The sequence below is a fragment of the Oncorhynchus mykiss genome, chromosome 4 (genome assembly GCF_057628025.1).
Source record: "Oncorhynchus mykiss isolate SJ-2025 chromosome 4, ASM5762802v1, whole genome shotgun sequence".
NCBI classification, from domain to species: domain Eukaryota; kingdom Metazoa; phylum Chordata; class Actinopteri; order Salmoniformes; family Salmonidae; genus Oncorhynchus; species Oncorhynchus mykiss.
The window spans coordinates 31,520,689-31,542,742 of NC_143025.1; the positions used below are offsets into that span (position 1 = coordinate 31,520,689).

General features: G+C 40.5%; 1 protein-coding gene across 2 annotated transcripts in view; it reads right to left on the reverse strand.

Annotated features, from left to right (window-relative positions):
• LOC110521696 (regulator of G protein signaling 8-like) overlaps positions 1 to 15,966 on the reverse strand; it is a 31,866-nt gene extending 15,900 nt beyond the window's left edge. Inside the window, exon 1 of one of the 2 annotated variants that reach the window (XM_021599476.3) lies at positions 15,771 to 15,966. The gene's annotated coding sequence lies outside the window, so the exon portion shown is untranslated. Of the gene's footprint in view, positions 1 to 11,712; positions 15,187 to 15,770 lie in introns of those variants that run through there. The other variant, XM_021599475.3, reaches the window with a different exon arrangement.
• Positions 15,967 to 22,054: the final 6,088 nt, after the last annotated feature.

The window sequence follows — 22,054 nt, forward strand, 5'->3', positions numbered from 1 at the left end:
CAGAGTAGATGTGCCGAAGTACGAGGTCGTTGAGATACAGTAGATCAAGTTGAAGTTGGAAGTTAACATACAACTAGGTTGGAGTCATTTTTCAACCACTCCACAAATGTCTTGTTAACAAACTATAGTTTTGGTAAGTCGGTTAGGACATCTACTTTGTATATGACACAAGTCATTTTTCCAACAATTGTTTACAGACTGATTATTTCACTTATTAGTCACTGTATCACAATTCCAGTGGTTTAGAAGTTGATATACTGTACACTAAGTTGACTGTGCCTTTATTAAACAGCTTGGAAAATTCCAGAAAATTACGTCCTGGCTTTAGAAGCTTCTGATAGGCTAATTGACATAATTTTAGTTAATTGGAGGTGTACCTGTGGATGTATTTCAAGACCTCAGAAAAATTCTAGACTTCCACAAGTCTGGTTCATCCTTGGAAGCAATTTCCAAACGCCTGAAGGTACCACGTTCATTTGTACAAACAATAGTACGCAAGTATAAACACCATGGGACCATGCAGCCGTCATACCACTCAGGAAGGACACACGTTCTGTCTCCTAGAGATGAATGTACTTTTGTGCGAAAAGTGCTAATTAATCCCAAAGGACCTTGTGAAGATGCTGGAGGAAACAGGTACAAAAGTACCTATATCCACAGTAAAACAAGTCCTATTTTCGACATAACCTGAAAGGCCACTCCGCAAGGAAGAAGCCACTGCTCCAAAACCGCCATAAAAAAAGCCAGACTACGGTTTGGAACTGCAAATGGGGACAAAGATCGTACTTTTTGGACAAATGTCCTCTGGTCTGATGAAACAAAAATAGAACTGTTGGGGCGGTATGCGAATTGGACTGGGTCCAGGGTGTCTAGGATAATAATGTTGATGTGAGCCACGACCAGCCTTTCAAAGCATTTCATGGCTACAGATGTGAGTGCGTCGGGGCTATAGGAATTTAGATAGGTAACCTTGGCATGTTCGGCACAGGTAATGTGGTAGTCTGCTTGAAACATTTAGGTATTACAGACTGGGTCAGTGAGAGGTTGAAAATGTCATTGAAGATACCCGCCAGCTGCATGCTCTGCATCCTGGTAATCTGACTTGCGCTGCAGCCTTGTGAACATTAATCTGTTTAAAGGTCCTATTAACATGGCTACGGAGAGCGAGATCACACAGTCATCCAGAACTGCTTGTGCTCACATGCATGGTTCAGTGTTGCTCACCTCAAAGTGAGGCATTTAGATCGTCTGGTAAGCTGATGACACTGGGCAGCTAACGGCTGGGTTTCCCTTTGTAATCTGTGATAGTTTGCAAGCCCTGTTACATCCGACAAGCGTCAGAGCCGGTTTAGTAGGATTCGATCTTTGTCCTGTATTGAAGCTTTGTCTGTTTGATGGCTTGTCGGAGGTCATAGCAGCACCCAGATGGATGTCCCACTCCTTGAAAGTGGCAGCTTTAGCCTTTAGCTCAGTGAGGATGTTGCTTGTAATCCATTTTGGATATGTACATATGGTCACTGTGGGGACAATGTTGTCGGTGCACTTATTAATAAAGCCGGTGATTGTGGTGGTAAATAGACAGCTATGAAAAATATAGCTAAACTCTTGGTAGATAATATACAGCTTATCATGAGGTATTCTGACTCAGGTGAGCAAAAGCTCAAGACTTCCTTAATATTAGAGATCGTGCTCCAGCTGTTGATGACAAAGCCACTCCGCTCCCCCTCTCAGCTAACCTATTTCTAGTTGTTGTGTGTATGTACTGACATTTATGTGTAACTAATAGATGCACACACACACACACACTACATGTAAATGTTTTAAATATGTCAATTGTAAAGTATTTTGTCTGTAATGTCTTTTCCGTTATGTGTAGGACGCCAGTAAGACATTTGGCTCCGCTAATGGGGACCCTAATAAATCAAACTCAAGACTGCTGTCCGATCTTGACGATGCATGGAAACATTATCACAAGAACTGTTCGTCGGGAGCTTCATGAAATAGGTTTCCATGACCGCACAGCCACACTCAAGCCTAAAATCATCATGTTCAATACCAAGCATCGGCTGGAGTGATGTAAAGCTCGCCACCATTGGACTCTGGAGCAGTTTTCCACATTTTATTATGTTACAGCCATATTCTAAAATAGATTTAAAAAACTGCAGCAATCTACCCACAATACCCCATAATGACATTTTTTGTATTTATTTTTTTTAATATAAAAACGGAAATACCTTATTCACATAAGTATTCAGACCCTTTGCTATGAGACTCGAAATTGACATCAGGTGCATCCTGTTTCCATCGATCATCCTTGAGATGTTTCTACAACTTGATTAGAGTTCACCTGTGGTAAATTCAATTGATTGGACATGATTTGGAAAGGCCCACACCTTTCCATATACGGTCCCACAATTGACAGTGTATGTCAGAGCAAATTGTGGGAGAAGGGCCTTGGTCTGACAGAGCTCTAGAGCTCTAGAGTTCCTCTGTGGAAATGGGAGAACCTTCCTGAAGGACATTCAGCAGCACTCCAATCAGGCCTTTATGGCAGAATAGCCAGACGGAACCCACTCTTCAGTAAAAGGCACATGACAGCCTGCTTGGAGTTTGCCAAAAGTCACTTAAAGACTCTCAGACCATGAGAAACAAGACTCTTTGGTCTGATGAAACCAAAGATTGAACTCTTTGGCCTGAATGCCAAGCATCACGTCTGGAGGAAACCTGGCACCATGCATACGGTGAAGCACAGTGCTGGCAGCATCATGCTGTGGAGATGTTTTTCAGCGGCAGGGACTGGGAGACTAGACAGAATCGAAGCAAAGATGATCGGAGCAAAGTACAGAGAGATCCTTGATGAAAACCTGCTCCAGAGTGCTCAGGACCTCAGACTGGGGCGAAGGTTCACCTTCCAACAGAACAACAACCCTAAGCACACAGTCTCTGAATGTCCTTGAACCCGATCTAACATCTCTGGAGAGACCTGAAAATAGCTGTACCGCAACCTGACAGAGCTTGAGAGGATCGGCAGAGGAGAATGGGAGGAACTCCCCAATTATAGGTGTGCCAAGCTTGCAGCGTCATACCCAAGAAGACTCTAAAAACGTGCTTTTGCTTCGTCATTATGGGGTGTTGTGTGGAAATTGATGAGGAAAAAAAACAATTGAATCAATTTCAGAATAAGGCAAAATGTGGAAAATGTCAAGGGGTTTGAATACTTTCCGAATGCGGTGGTAAATAGACAGCTACGAGAAATATAGATGAAAAGTATAGATGAAAACTCTCTTGGTAATTAATGTGTGTATGTATTACTGATTCCTGCTAGTAGCTCACTAGTCCCTATGAGGTGTCTAGTTATACAGGTTATGAGCTCTGTATGCAATTAGTTGTTGGTAGAGAAGTCGAGAGAACAAGCAAGGTTCAACACGACCAAGCTATTATCCCACACTCAGTCTCTGTGGTTCATTTGAGCCCCCAAATGAGCTGTCTGTGTCTAACTCAACGCTTTTCATTCCCTATGGAGGAGTATGGGAATGATACAGTATTGCTGTGCGATAGGAGCGCGACATAATTGCCTATTTCATCTCAGAGTTTATACAGAGACAGAACATATAAACCCAGTTGTTGAAAAACAAAATACTGAACAACAATAAGTATTTTTGCATGCCGTGGCCTAATACCAATAGCTCCAAATTATACAGCAAATACAGCATTATCGTCACAATAAAATGTGAATGGAGGCGTTTTCCAGGTGGAATTGCTATGCTCATTTACAACCATTTTACGACAGCTTTACGACAGATCTGATTTATAATGGGAAACATGCTTATGTACTGTATAGGGTGCGCCTAGTTTATAAATCTCAATATTTTTGTACCTGAGCACACTTTTCAGAAATCTTCATCCAAATTGAGGTTAGTGATCGCTGTTCTGATGTCCAGAAGCTGTTTTTGGTCATAGGATGGCAGAAACATTATGTAAAGAAAAGTTACGATCAGCGAAAAAAAGCACAAAAAATAGCAGAATTGGTCAGGAGCCCATAAGATGGCAGTTATGCACTGACATAACTCCAAACTTTCAGGATTCATCCATAAGTTTGAAGTACGTCTTGTGATATGTGTTGTCTGTAAATGGAGTGTTGTATGTCCTGTGCTTTGATTTTGTGTATGTTTGCCAGGAACTGCTGTATGTTGCCAGACGACTTTCCCCTAGAGGGACAATAAAGTATTAAATCAATCAATCTCTGCAGTGGAAAGCAGAGCTGTGTTTTCACGTTTTCTCTGCTCTGTAGTGAGCTGAATCTCTTCACCTACATTGGGTGGGAACACGTGCCTCTCTGCCTGCCTGCAGAGCTATTTATAAAGTTCTGTGACAAATCTGTGTAGTCAGGGGTAAGCCACTTAATGTTCTATTCAGCCATGCAGCAGGCACAGACTCCTGGAGGGGCTGCTATAAAAAGGATTCCAAATTTGAATATGTCAGTTTCCTCATGAATTTTTTTATAGAACAACATTCGCAATTCCTTTAAAAGATGCCTGGTTGCTGAAAAGTACTGGGTCTAAAAATTCCCTTTGATGTTGTTTTGGTGCCTTACGGTATTTTGACTTTTTCCTGTGCCATGGTTTTCTTGTTCTTAGTGTGGAGAATGTAGTTGGAGAGCAGATCCTGGTATGTCCATCTGTCAAGGAAACATCATTGGCCTTGACATTTGGCCATGAACATGTATCGGTTCAAATCAGTGTATTGTTTGTTGGAATACCACTGCAGGGTATAAAACACTGCATGAATAACCAACCTGGTCTCAGAGCATTTCATAGTATTCTGTACTTATATGATATGTTACATATCATGCATGGTATGTATTAATTTGTGAATGTCCATCACCAATTTCATTTGATATCTTACAAATTAATTTGTAATATATGTTATGAATATGCAAATCCTACAATATGCTACAAATTTGTTAAAAGTGGTAGATCATACACATTTTCAAATGGTACAGTATGTTACAAATTAGAAAAACATATAACAGGTTAAGAATTTGCTAAACGTGTTATATGTTACGAACTTCCAAATGTACAATAGGCTAGGGGTTAAGTTTAAGAGTTAGGTTGCAGGGTCAAGGGAAGGTTAAATGTTAAGAAAAAGTTTTGGCTTACATGCGGAATATGTAGTTGATGAGATTTGACCGCAATTTTTGGGCTACTAGATGTTTGCGTTTTACACCGAACCATCCACCATGACCAAGCACCCAACTTACATTTTTTCCTTAATAATCTTAGTGCGGAAATCCCGCTTCCCGGGATCAGATTCGACAACATCCGGTGAATTCAGAGCGCGCCAAATTCTAAATAAAAAATTATAGTATTAAACATTAATGAAAAAACAAGTGTCTTACATCGTTTAAAAGCTTAGCTTCTTTTTAATCCAGCCGCTTTGTCAGATTTCAAAAAGGCTTTACGGTGAAAGCATACCATGCGATTATCTGAGGACAGCGCCCTGCATACAAAAGCGTTACAAACATTTTTCAAACAAGCAGAGGCGTCACTAAAGTCAGAAATAGCGACAAAATAAATCCCTTACCTTTGAAGATCTTCCTCTGTTTGCAATCCCAAGGTTCCCAGCTACATAACAAATGGTTGTTTTGTTCGATAAAGTCCTTCTTTATATCCCAGAAGAGTCAGTTTAGTTGGCGTGCAAAATGCATACAAATGAATGCCAAAGTTACCAATACACTTTATCCAAACAAGTCAAACAACGTTTCTAATCAATCCTCAGGTATCCTAATATGTAAATAAACAATCAAATTTAAGACAGAGAATAGTATGTTCATTACCAGAGATAAATAACAAAGTGCGCGCCCTCATCCACGCGCGCCACAATACTACTGCCAAAATCGGAGCCACCTAGAAAATATACAAATTCTAGCTCATTTTTCAAAAAACAAACCTGAAACTCTTTCTAAAGACTGATGACATCTACTGGAAGACCTAGGAACTGCAATCTGGGAGGTATTCCATTGATTTTCCCATAGACAGCCATTTCAATGATTGGTGAGCTCCAAAAACATTTTTTCCGGATGGATTCTCCTCGGGTTTTCTCCTGCCATATCAGTTCTGTTACACTCACAGACATTATTTTAACAGTTTTAGAAACGTTAGCGTGTTTTCTACCCAATTCTACCAATTATATGCATATCCTATCTTCTGGGCCTGAGTAAACAGAAGTTTACTTTGGGGACGTCAGTCATCCGAATTTCCGAATACTGCCCCTCAAGAAGATTTAAGGAACCATCTGTAACCATACCAAATGTAATGTATGTGACCAACTGGCTCGATTCGTTCTTATATAGCAACATTTGAAATTGTACAAAAGTAGACTCAGAGCTAGAAAATGGTACATTATACACTACAGTTGAGGAACAATGGGAAAGTAATTCTGCTTTGAAAGTTGACAAACTTGTAACCTCTCTTTTGAGAAAATGGCCCTTGAATATTTTGGTACACCCACTGGAGAACTCTTTCTTGTCTAAACCCATTCAGCATAATTCACACCCTCTAAAGCCTTAGCCCCACCCATCTCTTTCAGGATTGACATGTGAGGCCATCTACTAAACAACCAAAGATTAAGCCTAAAGGCTGGTTTATACTACGGGTGTGTTCGTAAATTAAATCTGGAGTGCCAGAGTGCGCTCAGAGTGTGCTCTGGTTGTTCATAAATTCAGAGTGCTGTCAAGAGCGTTTCACTCTCAGAACATTCAGAGCTTACACTGGATGCTCTGGCTGAGGAGTAGGGTTGATCCAAGCGTTCTGACCTCACAACGGCAGTCAACCATCGAAGCTAACTAGCTAACATTGGCTAGCTTGCTAGCTACTTCCAGACACAAATATTAGAACACCTCACTTTGACCATTTTACTCGCCCTGGCAGAGCTGATTAGGCTGTTTTCATGTTATTCAGAGCGTTGGTGACTGTAACTGTGCTTTGCAACAATTGAATTAGACTTGTTTGCTGATGTTTACTGACACCAACTATATTCATCGTGTGTTGAGCGTTCGTAAATTCGTCAGTTATTCTGCGCTCTGGAACACTCAGACGAGAGTGCTCTGAAATTAGAGTAGATAACCAGATCGAATTTACCAGCTACGTCTATCGATAGTTTTTGCAGTGATATCATGAGCATTCTATTGAAATGGTTACTTGCATAGTGGAGTCTTTTGATTAGACATGTAGCTAGCTAGCTAAACAATTAACCATAATCCCAACTCATAATGTTACAACCCTGCATGAATCTGCAGGTAGCTTACCAACCAGGTTCAATGTTAGCTGGCTAACATTAGGCTATAACTAGCATTGCAAATGGCTCTGAGATAAGAATAATATAAATACACATATCATACCCATAACGTTACCTAGCGAGCCAGCCAGCTAACTTAAGCTAGCTAGCTAACAGTACACTTGAAATGAAAAAGTCTTTCTGACAAAATTAGAAACGTGCAATATCTGAAAATGTCGGTAGATAGACTATCTTTACCCCTTTACATGGTTGGACACTTCTCCCTCTCTATCAAAGATGCCATGGTTGCCCTTAGTTTGAATCCTGCGAGAGGTGTTTTATACAACAGCCTTCTGTGTGATCTCTTTTCGACTCCGTCTGCATATTTTATCCAACTCCTTAGATATCAAACTCTAATTCCACTGATTTCAAAACTCGGTCCTCCAGAAAGTGGAGCGAAACACTTATGCACTTGTACTATGTGATATCTTTCAAAAAAGCTGCGTTAGAAAGGATTACCTACACATACTGACCAGCTCATATTATAGACAGAAGTGCGCTACATGGCAGACCAATGCAAACTCATCACTCGGCATGCCCAGCCCACTCATTATCGCCGCTAATCATGGCTAGCAGGAAGGTTCGTTCCTTTTTCTGTGGCTAAACCAATTTGCCCTGTAATTTAACAATTGTATTCGTATTTACAGATGGCATACACATTTGATATTAAGGCACATGAAAGTTCACATATTCCCGAAGGCATTTTTGCCCAAAAACACATATGATAAAGAAAAGTTTACGTTCAAATGACTTTCCTGTGAAGTATTGACGCGCGACATATGCCTAGTTTCACATATCATAATAAATCAAGTGTTTCTGATTTATGTACAGAATAATACAAAATGCTCTGAGTCCAGGTTGGAATAACCACCCTGTTGACTTGGTGCAAGCAGTTTCCCACCATGCAGAGTTTCTCTTTGTTGCTAAAGTACAGTATTATCTAAACGTTGCATTAGGTATGGAGAGAAGCAATTGCTGCAATCCTTTATTTCCCGTGTGAGTTAAACATCATGGGAACACTGAATAATTCGGTGTCCTTTATATTTATTGTGTGTATCTGTATGTGTGTCCACTTTTGCATAAGGGTATGCGCATGCACACATTTGGATACCGTCTGTGTCCCTGTCCGAAAGATGAGTGCCAGTGCTGAAACCTTCCCAGGCTGTTTATGGGCTATTTCTGGCCTTACAGACCTATGCTGCTCTGCTGTCTTTGTTTAAGGCTGGGGTTGTCTGCCTGTCCCTGCCCTGCTCTGTCTATCCGTCTATCTGTCTGATGTCCAGTTTGTCTCCGAGGGGCAAACTTGAATCTGTTTGAACTGATTCCATTCTTCTCTCTAGCCTCTTTCCATCCCTACCTCATCACTCTCTCTATATCTCTCACATCCCTATTTGTGTACGTGTTGCCACTGCCAACGGTTACCCTTCATGAACATTGTTATGTGGACCCCCAGCTATCATGCTTTTATACACAGAGGCATTGACCTTACCCCCTCAGGTAATCTAACTCTAAAATTAGCCCTGTTGTCTGTTCTGCAGGCTGCAGCTTGCTGTCTCACTGATGTCCTTGCCTTGTTATGCCAGCTTTGCAGTATACACAACCGAGTGTAGGCTATCTCTATACACTCTCATAGAGTAGACCTGATCCTGATAAACACATCAGCCCCGATGCATGGCGCACCTCGACAGGCATGGGGTAAAGCCAGTCTCATTTCATCAAACTAACACTGTCTATCTATTTTTACCCTAGCTCTCTTCAGGCACAGTGATGTACGATCATATTAATGTCACTTTTGTTCTACAGAGAGGTTGATTTTCATGTGTGCTGCTGCCCAGTAGGCTACAATTGAATCTAATGCACTCATTACCATTTCAAATAAGAAAAATTAAGACACACTCGCATGCACACCCACGCAAACACACACACACATTCACTGCCCCCTGGAGGTGGAAGTTGGGGACTGAGGCATATATCACAAGGGCAGTAAGGACCCTGAGTAAGGCCATATACCCATCCAGCCCTGAGTGATGAGAACAGTTCTATTTCAACTAAATGTATGCACAGAGTGACCATGTTAATGGGGACATTTGGATGTAATATTGGCTAAAAACAACATTGTGCGGAGCATCACAGCATGCAATTTATAATTACATTTTAAGCTTTCGTTTTCATCTCTGTTTCAGAATCATTGTACGGTTTACAACGAGCACAGACATGTGCTTCGTTATTCAACCTTAGCACAACAAAACTACATTTATTTGTTAATTTGCTCTGGAATCATGGAGAGGTGATAATACAGCCAGGTCGTTCAAGATTGATGTTGAAATTAAACATCTATCCATGTCCTAAGGATGATGGAAAATGGCTTCAAAGCTTGGGCGGTACTACAGCATTGTGGGCTGAGGTGGATGGAGGTAGTGGACTCTGGATCAGAAGGTTGTGTGTTCGATTCCAGCCTCGGACACTGTTTAATTTATTTTTTATTTACATTTTTGGTTTTAACCTCTGAAAGTCTAAGATGTTGGGGGGGGGGGGTACTAAGCTAACATATGGAATTTTTTAAAGATGGTCATATCATGGATCATTGGGCTATTTGATTAAGAATTTGAGGACCCCTTTTGGTATAAAAATTAGGTTGAAAAAATATTTGATAAAATATTTAATTTGGCCTTTACTACCATAGCCCCTACAAACGCATTGAATAACACAGTTCTAAATTGCAAAAAAAGACTATCAAAAATAAAATCATAAGGAATAAGGTTTTTACGTGTCTAGGAGATGTAAGAAAGTGAAGGAAATATTTTTTGGCACATATTTAACACAAATCTTCCTCCGTACTTCCATTCGTTTGCATGGGTTACCTTCAGACGAGTCTCGTGACACCATTGCGTTCGTGCAAGTCTCCCCTTTCCATAGATCATAATAGTTTGTATGCTAAACCGTTCGGACGCTACAGACTTTTAATTGAGAAGACCAATTTTCGGGATGTCTCATGGTCTGACAAACACCGCTGTAGCTTGGCTACCTTCGACTGCAGATGCGGAAGGGCGACATGGGCGGATGAGGTGGATTGAGACACAGCCCATGCAGATATCTCTATCTTAAACTGACGGATTTTGATGAGGATTTTTTTACTGTGTTACTGAGATTGATGCACATGTGCATCGATGGACTCTTCAGGATGAACCATATCCCAAACCTTAACCATTCAGAATGACAGCCAAAACCTAATCCTTAACTTCGAAATTTGACGTTTGGTGAAATGGAACGATACAGAGCAACAGGAGCAACAAAAACACGTAGAAATAGTATGTTTGGAGCAACTATGAAATGTGACATTTAAAGAACGTGGATCAACGTCTAATTATGCAGTGAATATGTGAGCTCTTATTGGATAATAACCACTGGGCAGATGATTATGAAGTAGATGATGATTACAAGTTTGAACATTGCCCTTCTTTTGTTATTTTTTTAAATGTTATTTTCTGCTGAGTCAGAAATTATGCTCTTAATCCTGACTTTAGGTTTTTATGTAATCAATGTATTTGGGGGATTAGGTTTGCAAACCACTCTATCCAGACTGAATAAGCTTGACAGCTCATTCTGTTGAAAGCTTTCACAGTTACTAACCCTTTGTAGGGTCATTTGGCTTAAAAATACTGTAGCTGCATCTAGATTTAGGTAGCTATAGCTGTTTTCTCTTTCAAATGCACACTTTTTGGATGTAGATGTTCATATAATGTTTCTGAGTTGAGAGTGGCCAGGCAGAATCTCTGTTTGATTAGGGGCAGGTTTTTGGGTAATATATGCTGAAAAGGGTGGGAGGAGTACTGAGATGTAAGGGACAAGGGAGGAGTGGAGAGATGAGAGGGAGGGAGGAACGATATTGATTATTTCTGTACCCAAGGATGATATTTGTTGGATTACCCTTGTGTGATAAATGATAAAGAGGTGAGATAATGATTGAGATAGAAGAGAGTGAGAGAGAGTTGTTAAACCTGTAGGTGGCATTTGTGGGTGCTTCAAATCCCTTCTGTCTGTAGCTCCTCCACTGTCTGACATTTACTGACATACACGCACACATACTACAATTTCTAAATGTGTAAACAATGCACTGCTGATGTAAATAAGCAATAACCAAAACCAAACTATATTTGGAGTAGTAAATAAACTATCTTCTCATGTCTCTAATAGTGTGTTTCCAGATGATGACAGTTATCTGTCCTGTAAACGAACCGTCTCCATCTTTTCTATTCTGGTGATCAGACACATTGACCGCAGATGTACATAACAACAGTCTGCTTCCCATCCTTTATCCATAGTGGACTTAAGTAATGTAGCAATCTACTAGTAAGATGAATATGGATGATGTTTTACCTTAGCCCTCTTGTGTATTTGATCAGCGCAGGTGGACACTTTCTCTCTTTTCCTCCCCAGCGTACGTTTGAGAGGAACAAGCCGCTATTTATCCACGTCGGTGTGTGCGTGAGTGTGTGTTTGTCTGTGATGGCACTCCTCTTTGTGTGGCGATTATATCTGCTGTTACTATTACAATTGCCGTAAGTAGGAGGCTAGGAGCCACGCAGCATGCTCATCAGTGTGAAAACGTGGTAGGGGGGAAAGGAAACGGGGCGAAGGGGTTAGGAAGAGGGAGAAACAGAGAAGGAGGGAAAGGCAGAGAACATTGTTAATGCACAGAGAACCCATACAGAAAATCCACATGATTTCACGTGAACATTCACGTGAAATCATGTGAAAACGTATTTTGGAACCCTTCACTTGAAATCACATGTTTTCATATGTTTAGTTTCATGTAATCATATATTGATTTACATGTTGTCACATTAACTTCACATGAAAACGTGTGAAAACATGTTTTTGGAACAATTCATATCTGATCAAGTGAAATGCATGTGTTTTTGCGGTAAGGGAATTCTCTGAAGACAAGCCAAGCTCTAGCAGAGTGGTTGTTTAGATGATGTATGGCTATAAATATACAGTGGCTAAATAGAAATATAGTTTTCTGGACAGAGGCTATATAAAAACAGTTCTAGACTGGATCTTTATAAAAAATAATATACTGTTCTAGGCACTGTAGGGATAAAAGGTGGGACAGAAACATTGTTCAGCTGATAGAAGATAATAATGATGCTGGAAGATGGAATTAAGCTGTAAGGTTGTGCGCTGAGAGTCGGGAAGCAAGTTCAGGAAGTGAGCGTTTGTAATGAAAAACGCAACATAATCCAAAACAAGAAACTCGAAAAACGCACTGACATGAAACTGAAACAATGACGCCTGGGAAAGGAACCAAGGGGAGTGACATACTGTATACAGTTGAAGTCGGATGTTCACATACACCTTAGCCAAATACATTTAACCTCAGTTTTTCATAATTCCTGACATTTAATCCTAGTAAAAATTCCCTGTTTTAGGTCAGTTAGGATCACCACTTTATTTTAAGAATGTTAAATATCAGAACAATAGTAGAGAGAATCATTTATTTCAGCTTTTATTTCTGTCATCACATTCCCAATGGGTCAGAAGTTTACAAACACTCAATTAGTATTTGGTAGCATTGCCTTCAAATGGTTCAATTTGGGTCAGACGTTTCGGTAGCCTTCCAAAGGCTTCCCACAATAAGTTGGGTTAATGTTGGCACATTCCTCCTGACAGAGCTGGTGTAACTGAGTCAGGTTTGTAGGCCTCCTTGCTCGCACATGCTTTTTCAGTTCTGACCAGAAATTTTGTATGGGATTGAGGTCAGGGCTTTGTGATGGCCACTCCAATACCTTGACTTTGTTGTCCTTTAGCCATTTTGCCACAATTTTGGAAGTATGCTTGGGGTCATTGTGCATTTGGAAGACCCATTTGCGACCAAGCTTTAACTGACTGATGTCTTGAGATGTTGTTTCAATGCATCCACATAATTTAATCTATTTTGTGAAGTGCACCAGTCCCTCCTGCAGCAAAGCACCCCCACAACATGATGCTGCCACCCTCGTGCTTCACGGTTGGGATGGTGTTCTTTGGCTTGCAAGCCTCCCCCTTTTTCCTCAAAACATAACAATAGTCATTATGGCTGAACAGTTCTATTTTTGTTGAAAATAAGTACTTGGTCAATAACAAAAGTTTATCTCAATAATTTGTTATATACCCTTTGTTTGCAATGACAGAGGTCAAACGTTTTCTGTAAGTCTTCACAAGGTTTTCACACACTGTTGCTGGTATTTTGGCCCATTCCTCCATGCAGATCTCCTCTACAGCAGTGATGTTTTGGGGCTGTTGCTGGGCAACACGGACTTTCAACTCCCTCCAAAGATTTTCTATGGGGTTGAGATCTGGAGACTGGCTAGGCCACTCCAGGATCTTGAAATGCTTCTTACGAAGCCACTCCTTCGTTGCCCGGGCGGTGTGTTTGGGATCATTGTCATGCTGAAAGACCCAGCCACGTTTCATCTTCAATGCCCTTGCTGATGGAAGGAGGTTTTCACTCAAAATCTCACGATACATGGCCCCATTCATTCTTTCCTTTACACGGATCAGTCGTCCTGGTCCCTTTGCAGAAAAACAGCCCCAAAGCATGATGTTTCCACCCCATGCTTCACAGTAGGTATGGTGTTCTTTGGATGCAACTCAGCCTTCTTTGTCCTCCAAACACGACGAGGTAAGTTTTTACCAAAAAGTTATATTTTGGTTTCATCTGACCATATGACATTCTCCCAATCTTCTTCTGGATCATCCAAATGCTCTCTAGCAAACTTCAGACGGGCCTGGACATGTACTGGCTTAAAGAAAAAATATTCAAACACGTTTGGTGTTTGCCAAAAGGCATGTGGGAGACTCTCCAAACATATGGAAGAAGGTACTCTGGTAAGATGAGACTAAATTTAGCTTTTTGGCTATCAAGGAAAACGCTATATCTGGCGCAAACCCAACACCTCTCATCAGCCCGACAACAATATCCCCACAGTGAAGCATGGTGGTGGCAACATCATGCTGTGGGGATGTTTTCATCGGCAGGGACTGGGAAACTGGTCAGAATTGAAGGAATGATGGATGGCGCTAAATACAGGGGAATTCTTGATGGAATCCTGTTTCAGTCTTCCAGAGATTTGAGACAGGGACAGATGTTCAGTCTAGCAGGACAATGACCCTAAGCATACTGCTAAAGCAACACTTTAGTGGTTTAAGGGGGAATGTATTGGAATGGCCTAGTTGAAGCCCAGACCTCAATTCAATTGAGAATCTGTGGTATGATTTTAGAGATTGCTCTACACCAGCGGAACCCATCCAACTTGAAGGAGCTGGAGCAGTTTTGCCTTGAAGAATGGACAGAATCCCAGTGGCTAGATGTACCAAGCTTATAGAGACATACCCCAAGATACTTGAGGCTGTAATTGTTGCAAAAGGTGGCTCTAGAAAGTATTGACTTTGGGGGGTGAATAGTTAGGCACGCTCAAGTTTTCAGTTTTTTTGTCTTATTTCTTGTTTTTTTCACAATAAAAAATATTTTGCATATTCAAATTGGTAGGCATGTTGGGTAAATCAAATGATACAAACCCCTCAAAGAAATATATTTTAATTCCAGGTTGTAAGGCAACAAAATAGGAAAAATGCCAAAGGGGGTGAATTCTTTTGCAAGCCACTGTACACTTTTATATTCAGACAAAGTCATCTCGATGTTGTATACTTCTAAATATTGCAATCAGTTGTCCAATATTGACACTCCTTCATACCTCTTTTTGTGAACAACAACTAAGATGGAAGATGTCTCTCATCGAGGTATTTTATGAGACAACATAATAATAACTGACAACAGGTGGAGGAGAGGAACAACAAAACAGATCTCACCTGTACAAACAGGAAGGAGAACGAGGGCGAGAGGGAGAGCGAGAGAGAAAGAGACATATTTCCCTGGGATTACAAGGACCCCCAAATGATTTGAACAATAAACAAATATTGATAAGTTGCTGTATATGTTAGCTGTTAAGTGAAATACCGCATTGTGTAATCATCAGAGCAAATGTGTCACCTGTTGCGATAAGAAAAGGGCAACCAGTGGAGCACAAACACCAAAGTAAATTAAACTATATTTATCTGTTTTTTTATTTGCCCTTGCCATTTGTACTTTTACCATTTGCACATTGTAACAACACTACACATAATTAGTAATATAATATTTCAAACATATTTTTATTTTGTGAGTTTAATGTTAACTATTAATTTGTGATTGTTTTTTTCACTTGCAATGTAAAAATAAGTTTCCCATGCCAGTAAAGCCCTTTTGAATTGAATTGAAAGAGACAGAGAGAGAGTGAAAGAGGTTTCATCTGTTCTGTCATAGGTAAAACAAAGCACGGGAAACATGAAGTCGCTACACTGTAGCTAATTTTACGTAGTTTAATTCTCTTCGACAGATCTTGTTCCTTACCTACCATCATGACTCTCCTCCTGCTGTAATTCGACTGATAACAGGCTCTGACTGCTTCAAACTGTTTCCTCTTTCTTCCCAATTACGTGCCCTGTGACATTTAAAGACATTTTAGCACTGATGGGTGTAACATCTCTGGTTAGATCAATGGTAGTCAGTGGCGGGCCGTGGCTTCATCTGGAGGTAATGCCACGCATTTATGTGGGGAGGCGAGTGAAGACCTTGCATGCGTCAGAGTGATGCACTGTGGCTCGGCGACCGGTGGGTGGGTGGAAAATACCATTCTGAATGAACGCCCACCCACACACTGTTAGTTCAGTGGGGATAGCGAAGACGAGAAGTCACACACACAGGGATTTCCTAATATGGGTTGTCTACTTCCTAAATTATTACATTATACTGACAGTGAGTATGGGTGATTTACTTCCTAAATATTGAATTCGTACTGACGGGGGATGGGGGGGCAGATAATACATGTTTTGGTCTGTTTTATGTCATGTTATATTTAAACGCCTAAATGCCATTCCTTGTTTGGGATAGATGTGACATGGCAAAACACTAAACTATACTGTACATACATTTTTTTAATGTTATCAGGTATTTGGTATTTTCAAAAACCGAGAGCGCAAAAGAGTTAGGAGGGAGGGGAGAAGGAAGTCAGACACACACATAACTGTCTTTGTGACATGCAAATTTAAGGTTGTCATTTAGTTTTATCGCCAGAGGAAGTGTGATGATAGAGATACTATGCAATATAATAGGATGTGTACATAGTTTCCATTGGAGCTGAGGGGCTGATAAGAGACAAAGCTTCTGCTCCTGCTTATACTGGCTTTATGAGAACAACAGTGTCCGACCGTCACTCAGCCCTCCCTCTGAATGCCTGTGGTAGACTTTAAACTCAGCAATATGTCATCATCATACAACAGTGTAAACTCCTTGCTTACATACATCAACAAGAACAAACTTAAAATTCTCATCTGTTAACTGCTAAATAAACATGGAAATCTAATTGGACGTTAGAATTATGTGTAAAGTCTCCTAAATATGGACATAGCAATTACCCACCTTATCTCATCCTATCACAAACAACGTGAATCAGTCTACACTAGAACTGCTAAACAAAAGTCTTAATCTAAAATGTTAGTTCCATGACTTCCGCAGAATCTTAACAAGTTTGTTACAATAATTAGCAATTAAAGATCAGACATGACCATACATTAATCTTTCTTACATGGTATTTTCCAGGCCGTCATTGTAAATAATAACTTTTTCTTAACTGACTTGCCTAGTTAAATAAAGGTAAGATAAAACATATACAAAATCAGTGATGAGGGCATCAACGCTCCACTGGTTGAAATTAAGTATCTCATTGAAATACTACACCTATCCTGTGTCCTCAGATTAATGCAGATGAAGAGAGTTAGATATGCATAGGAAGCATAGTGTAATGTTTTTTTCTGTATATATGACAAAAAATATGCACAATCGTTTGTTTCTACATTAACTAACTTATTCCTCTCAATTGTCATTTTTTTGTTTGACTCGTTATGCCGTTATAATTACTTAAATTTGCTTCCACCATAATGTTTTGTCAGCCATCTTTGCTGAAGAAAGTCACCAGCGATTGATGGCTCGCATCAAATTCGTCATTGAAACCACTCGATATGATTGGTCATATAAAAACCAAGGGACCCAAATGCATAATGAGTGCTCTAACTCTCCATTGCGGTGGTCTGGAGCAATGAAGCCGTGACGGTGGGTACCTCTAAATCCCGCATGGTAAGCTCGCAACTTTTAAAGGAGAAACCACTGTACAAGTGTAAAAATATACATTGCAATTTTGTTAGATTGAACAGCCATTCATGTGCAAAGTATTCACATTCCCATGAGCATAGTTTTCCAACTGTATGTACAATGTCTTTCCCACTCTTTATCTGTCCCCACCCCTCTCCATTGTGTAACAAGCCGTCATATCAGGTTAGTCCACTAGGGACTTTTCATTGTATTATGTTAGTAATCAATTCAACCTATACTGTGTGTGTTTATGTATTTCTGTGTCATTGTTTAGTTAGTTAGTAAATAAATAAGCCAAATCATCATTTAGACTAGGGTTCGTGCAGATTAATGAGGTCAATGACATCAGAATGAGACTGATATGAGGTAATAATGATTAATGGATGACTGGTATGATAACGATATATTCTGATAAATTCTTGAGTTAATTCGGGAAATGGTAACTCAATAAACAAACTTTTTCCATGGTGCCCCAAGTTACTAATTAGTTGATTGTTACATGATTCATTTAATCACTTAATAATAGTTAATTGATTTGATAAAATAACAGTCACGTCATGACACCAGTCTGTGGTCCTGAGTGCTCTGGAGCAGGTTTTCATCAAGAATCTCTCTGTACTTTGCTTCGTTTATCTTTCCCTCAAACCTGACTAGTCTCCCAGTACCTGCCGCTGAAAAACATACCCACAGCATGATGCTGCAACCACTGTGCTTCACAGTAGGGATGGTGCCAGGTTTACTCCAGTTGTGACACTTGGTATTCAGGTCAAAGAGTTCAATCTTGGTTTAATCAGACCAGAGAATCTTGTTTCTCATGGTCTGAGAGTCTTTAGGTGTCTTTTGGAAAGCTCCAAGCAGGCTGGCATGTGCCTTTTACTGATTAGTGGCTTCCGTCTGGCCGCTCTACCATAAAGGTCTGATTGGAGGAGTGCTGCAGATGTGGTTGTCCTTCTGGAAGGTTTTCCCATGTCCACAAAGGAACTCTGGAGCTGTCAGTGTGATCATCGGGTTCTTAGTCAGCTTCCTGACCAATGCCCTTCAACCCCAATTGCTCAGTTTGGCGGGGCTGTCAGCTCTAGGAAGAGTCTTGGTGGTTCCAGACTTCTTCCATTTAAAAATATGAAACTTAACAAGACCAACGTCTGGAAAAGATAAACAAAACAGCATCAATGCAGACACGGGAACGAAACTAAGGAAGTGACATATATAGGGGAGGCATTCAATGACGCGATAGAGTCCAGGTGAGTCCGATGAAGCGCTGGTGCGATCGCAAAAGCCATCCATTGCAGTTGCAAAAACCATCAAACGCTATGATGAAACTGGCTCTCATGAGGACCGCCACAGGAAAGGAAGACCTAGAGTTACCACTGCTGCAGAGGATAAGTTCGTTAGAGTTACCAGCCTCAGAAATCAGCAATTAACTGCACCTCAGATTGCTGCCCAAATAAACGCTTCACAGACTTCAAGTAACAGACATCTCAACATCAACTGTTCAAATTAAACTGCGTGAATTAGGCCTCATGGTCAAATTTCTCCAAAGAAACCACTACTAAAGGACACCAATAAGAAGAAGAGATTTGCTTGGGCCAAGAAACATGAGCAATGGACATTATACCGGTGGAAATCTGTCCTCTGTTCTGATGATTCCAAATTTTGAAATTGTTGGTTCCAACCGCCGTGTCTTTGTGAGTCCCAGAGTAGGTGAATGCATGATCTCCGCATGTGTAGTTCCCATCGTGAAGCATGGAGGAGGTGTGATGGTTTTGGGGTGCTTTGTTGGTGACAATATCTGTGATTTATTTAGAATTCAAGGCACACTTAACCAGCATGGCAACAGCATTCTGCAGCAAAACGCCATTCCATCTTGTTTGCGCTGAATATGACGATCATTTGTTTTTCAATAGGACAATGACCCAACACACCTCCAGGCAGTGTAAGGGCTATTTGACCAAAAAGTAGAGTGATGAAGTTCTGCATAAGATGACCTGGCCTCCACAATCACCCGACCTCAACCCAATTGAGATGGTTTGAGATGAGTTGGACCGCAGAGTTCAGGAAAGTAGCCAACAAGTGCTCATCATATGTAAGAAGCTAGTTAACTTCACTAGGGTAGGGGGCAGCATTCTGAATTTTAGATTAAAAGCGAGCCCAAATTAAACTGCCTGCTACTCAGGCCCAGAAGATAGGATATGCATATAATTCGTAGATTTGGATAGAAAACACTCTACATTTTCCAAAACTGTTAAAACAATGTCTGTGAGTATAACAGAACTGATATGGCTGGTGAAAACCCGAGGAAAATCCTACCAGGAAGTGCTATTATTTTGAAAGGCTGTTTTTCCATTGAAAGCCTATCCACCATACAAAGACTTAGGACCCAGTTACATGAGCTCTGTGGCTTCCTCTACATGTGGCCAGTCTTTAGGCATTGTTCCAGGCTTTTCCTCTGAAAAATGAGGGAGATACAACACTTTCAATCAGTGGCCAGTTTGAATTTTCCATTCATCAGCCATGTGCCTGATCGGGAACAAGCCTTTCTTATTGACGAAGCTTTTGTCTGGTAAAAATATTATTGATTGTTTATGACAAAAACAACCAGAGGATTGATTTTTAACATCGTTTGGTATGTTTCTACTAACCTTTATTGTACTTTAAAAAAAGTTTTAGTCTGGACTTATTAGTGCACGCGCCTTAAGAATTCGGATTACTGGACAAAACGCTAGAACAAAAAGGAGGTATTTGGTCATAAAGTGGGACAATATCGAACAAAACAAACATTTGTCTAACACGGAGGCCTGGAAGTGCCACCAGATGAAGATCATAAAAGGTAAGTGATTAATTGTAATGCTATTTCTGACTTTTGTGACACTCTCCTTGGCTGGAAAATGGCTGTATGGGTTTCTGTGGCTAGGTGCAGCCCTAACATAATCGCAAAGTGTGCTTTCTCCGTGAAGCCATTTTGAAATCTGACATAGCGGTTGCATTAAGGAGAAGTTATATTCGTATGTTTAACACTTGTATCGTTTATCAATGTTTATGATGAGTATTTCTGTAATTTGATGTGGCTCTCTGCTCTTTCACCGGATGTTTGTTTGAAACAATGCATTTCTGACCATAACGCACCAATGTAAACTGAGGTTTTTGGATGTAAATATGAACTTTATTGTTACGGATACAGGTATCCTGTGTCTGTGTGAGTGTGTATCCTGTGTGTGTGTGTTTCTTTTCTCTCCTTCTCCCCTCACAGGTGAAAATCATCACTCCCCAATCAGTCAACAATCAATCATCAATCAGAAGACACACCTCCTCCTGTTTCCTACCCTATCACAGTTCCTTTCCCTTGGTTTAAAAACCCCATCAGTTGTTTGCTCTAGAGCTCAATCTCTCTGTAAATGCCATGTATGTAGGTCTCTGTGTTTCACTCTCTCTTTGTGTCTTAACCTCTCTTTTGTTTGAGCACCTCCAAATCACTTTGTCATCTCCTGTGAGTATTGTTTTTGCTTATGGTGTTTGCTGGTGGGAAAAGGGGCAACCAAGACAAGTCGCCCATGGGCATACACTACCCGTAGGTGAACTTTGTTAAATACACTAGTTAGAACTGGGCGGACCACCCACTGTATTTTTGGTTAGTTAGCTGTTGTTAAAGTAGGCTAGTCTAGCTTAGGGGTGTTTTTGTATACTTATTGTTTCTTTCCTTGGGTGCAGCTCAGCCCCTTTTCCTGCTCCCCCCATTACCGTGTGTTTATAAATAAACCTTGAGTTTGACGGTATAATTTCAGTTGTCCTGGTTATTTCGTTCACACTTTTTTACTTTGTCACAATTATAATTTGCATGAGTTATGTTACGGGTCTCATTACCATCCCCCCCCCCCCCCTAGACTGTCGGGCCAAAAGGGATTCGTAACATACATGTTGTAAGGGTTTTCCTCCTCTTCGTCTGAGGAGGAGAAGCGAGAAGGATCTGAGGACCAATGCGCAGCGTGGTAAGTGTCCATGGTTTTTTAATAAGAGAAACTCAAACATGAACACACTACAAAACAATGAACGTGGCAAAACCCAAAACAGTCCTAACTGGTGCAGAAAACACTAAGACAGGAAACAACCACCCACAAATCCCAACACAAAACAGGCTACCTAAATATGGTTCCCAATCAGAGACAATGACTAACACCTGCCTCTGATTAGCATATCAGGCCAAACATAGAAATAGACAAACTAGACACACAACATAGAATGCCCACCTAGCTCACGTCCTGAACAATACTAAAACAAGGAAAACACAAAAACTATGGTCAGAACGTGACAACAGAGGTCAGTCAGCCCCATTAAGTGAGTGTTTGTTTTTCCTGTACCTCAGACATTATTTAAAGATATTGTTTTTTTTAAGTACATTTCTTCTAATCAATAAAATGTATTTCTAAAGACCTTTTTTACATCAGTTGATGTCACAAAGTGCTATACAGAAACCCAGCCAAAAACCCCAAACAGCAA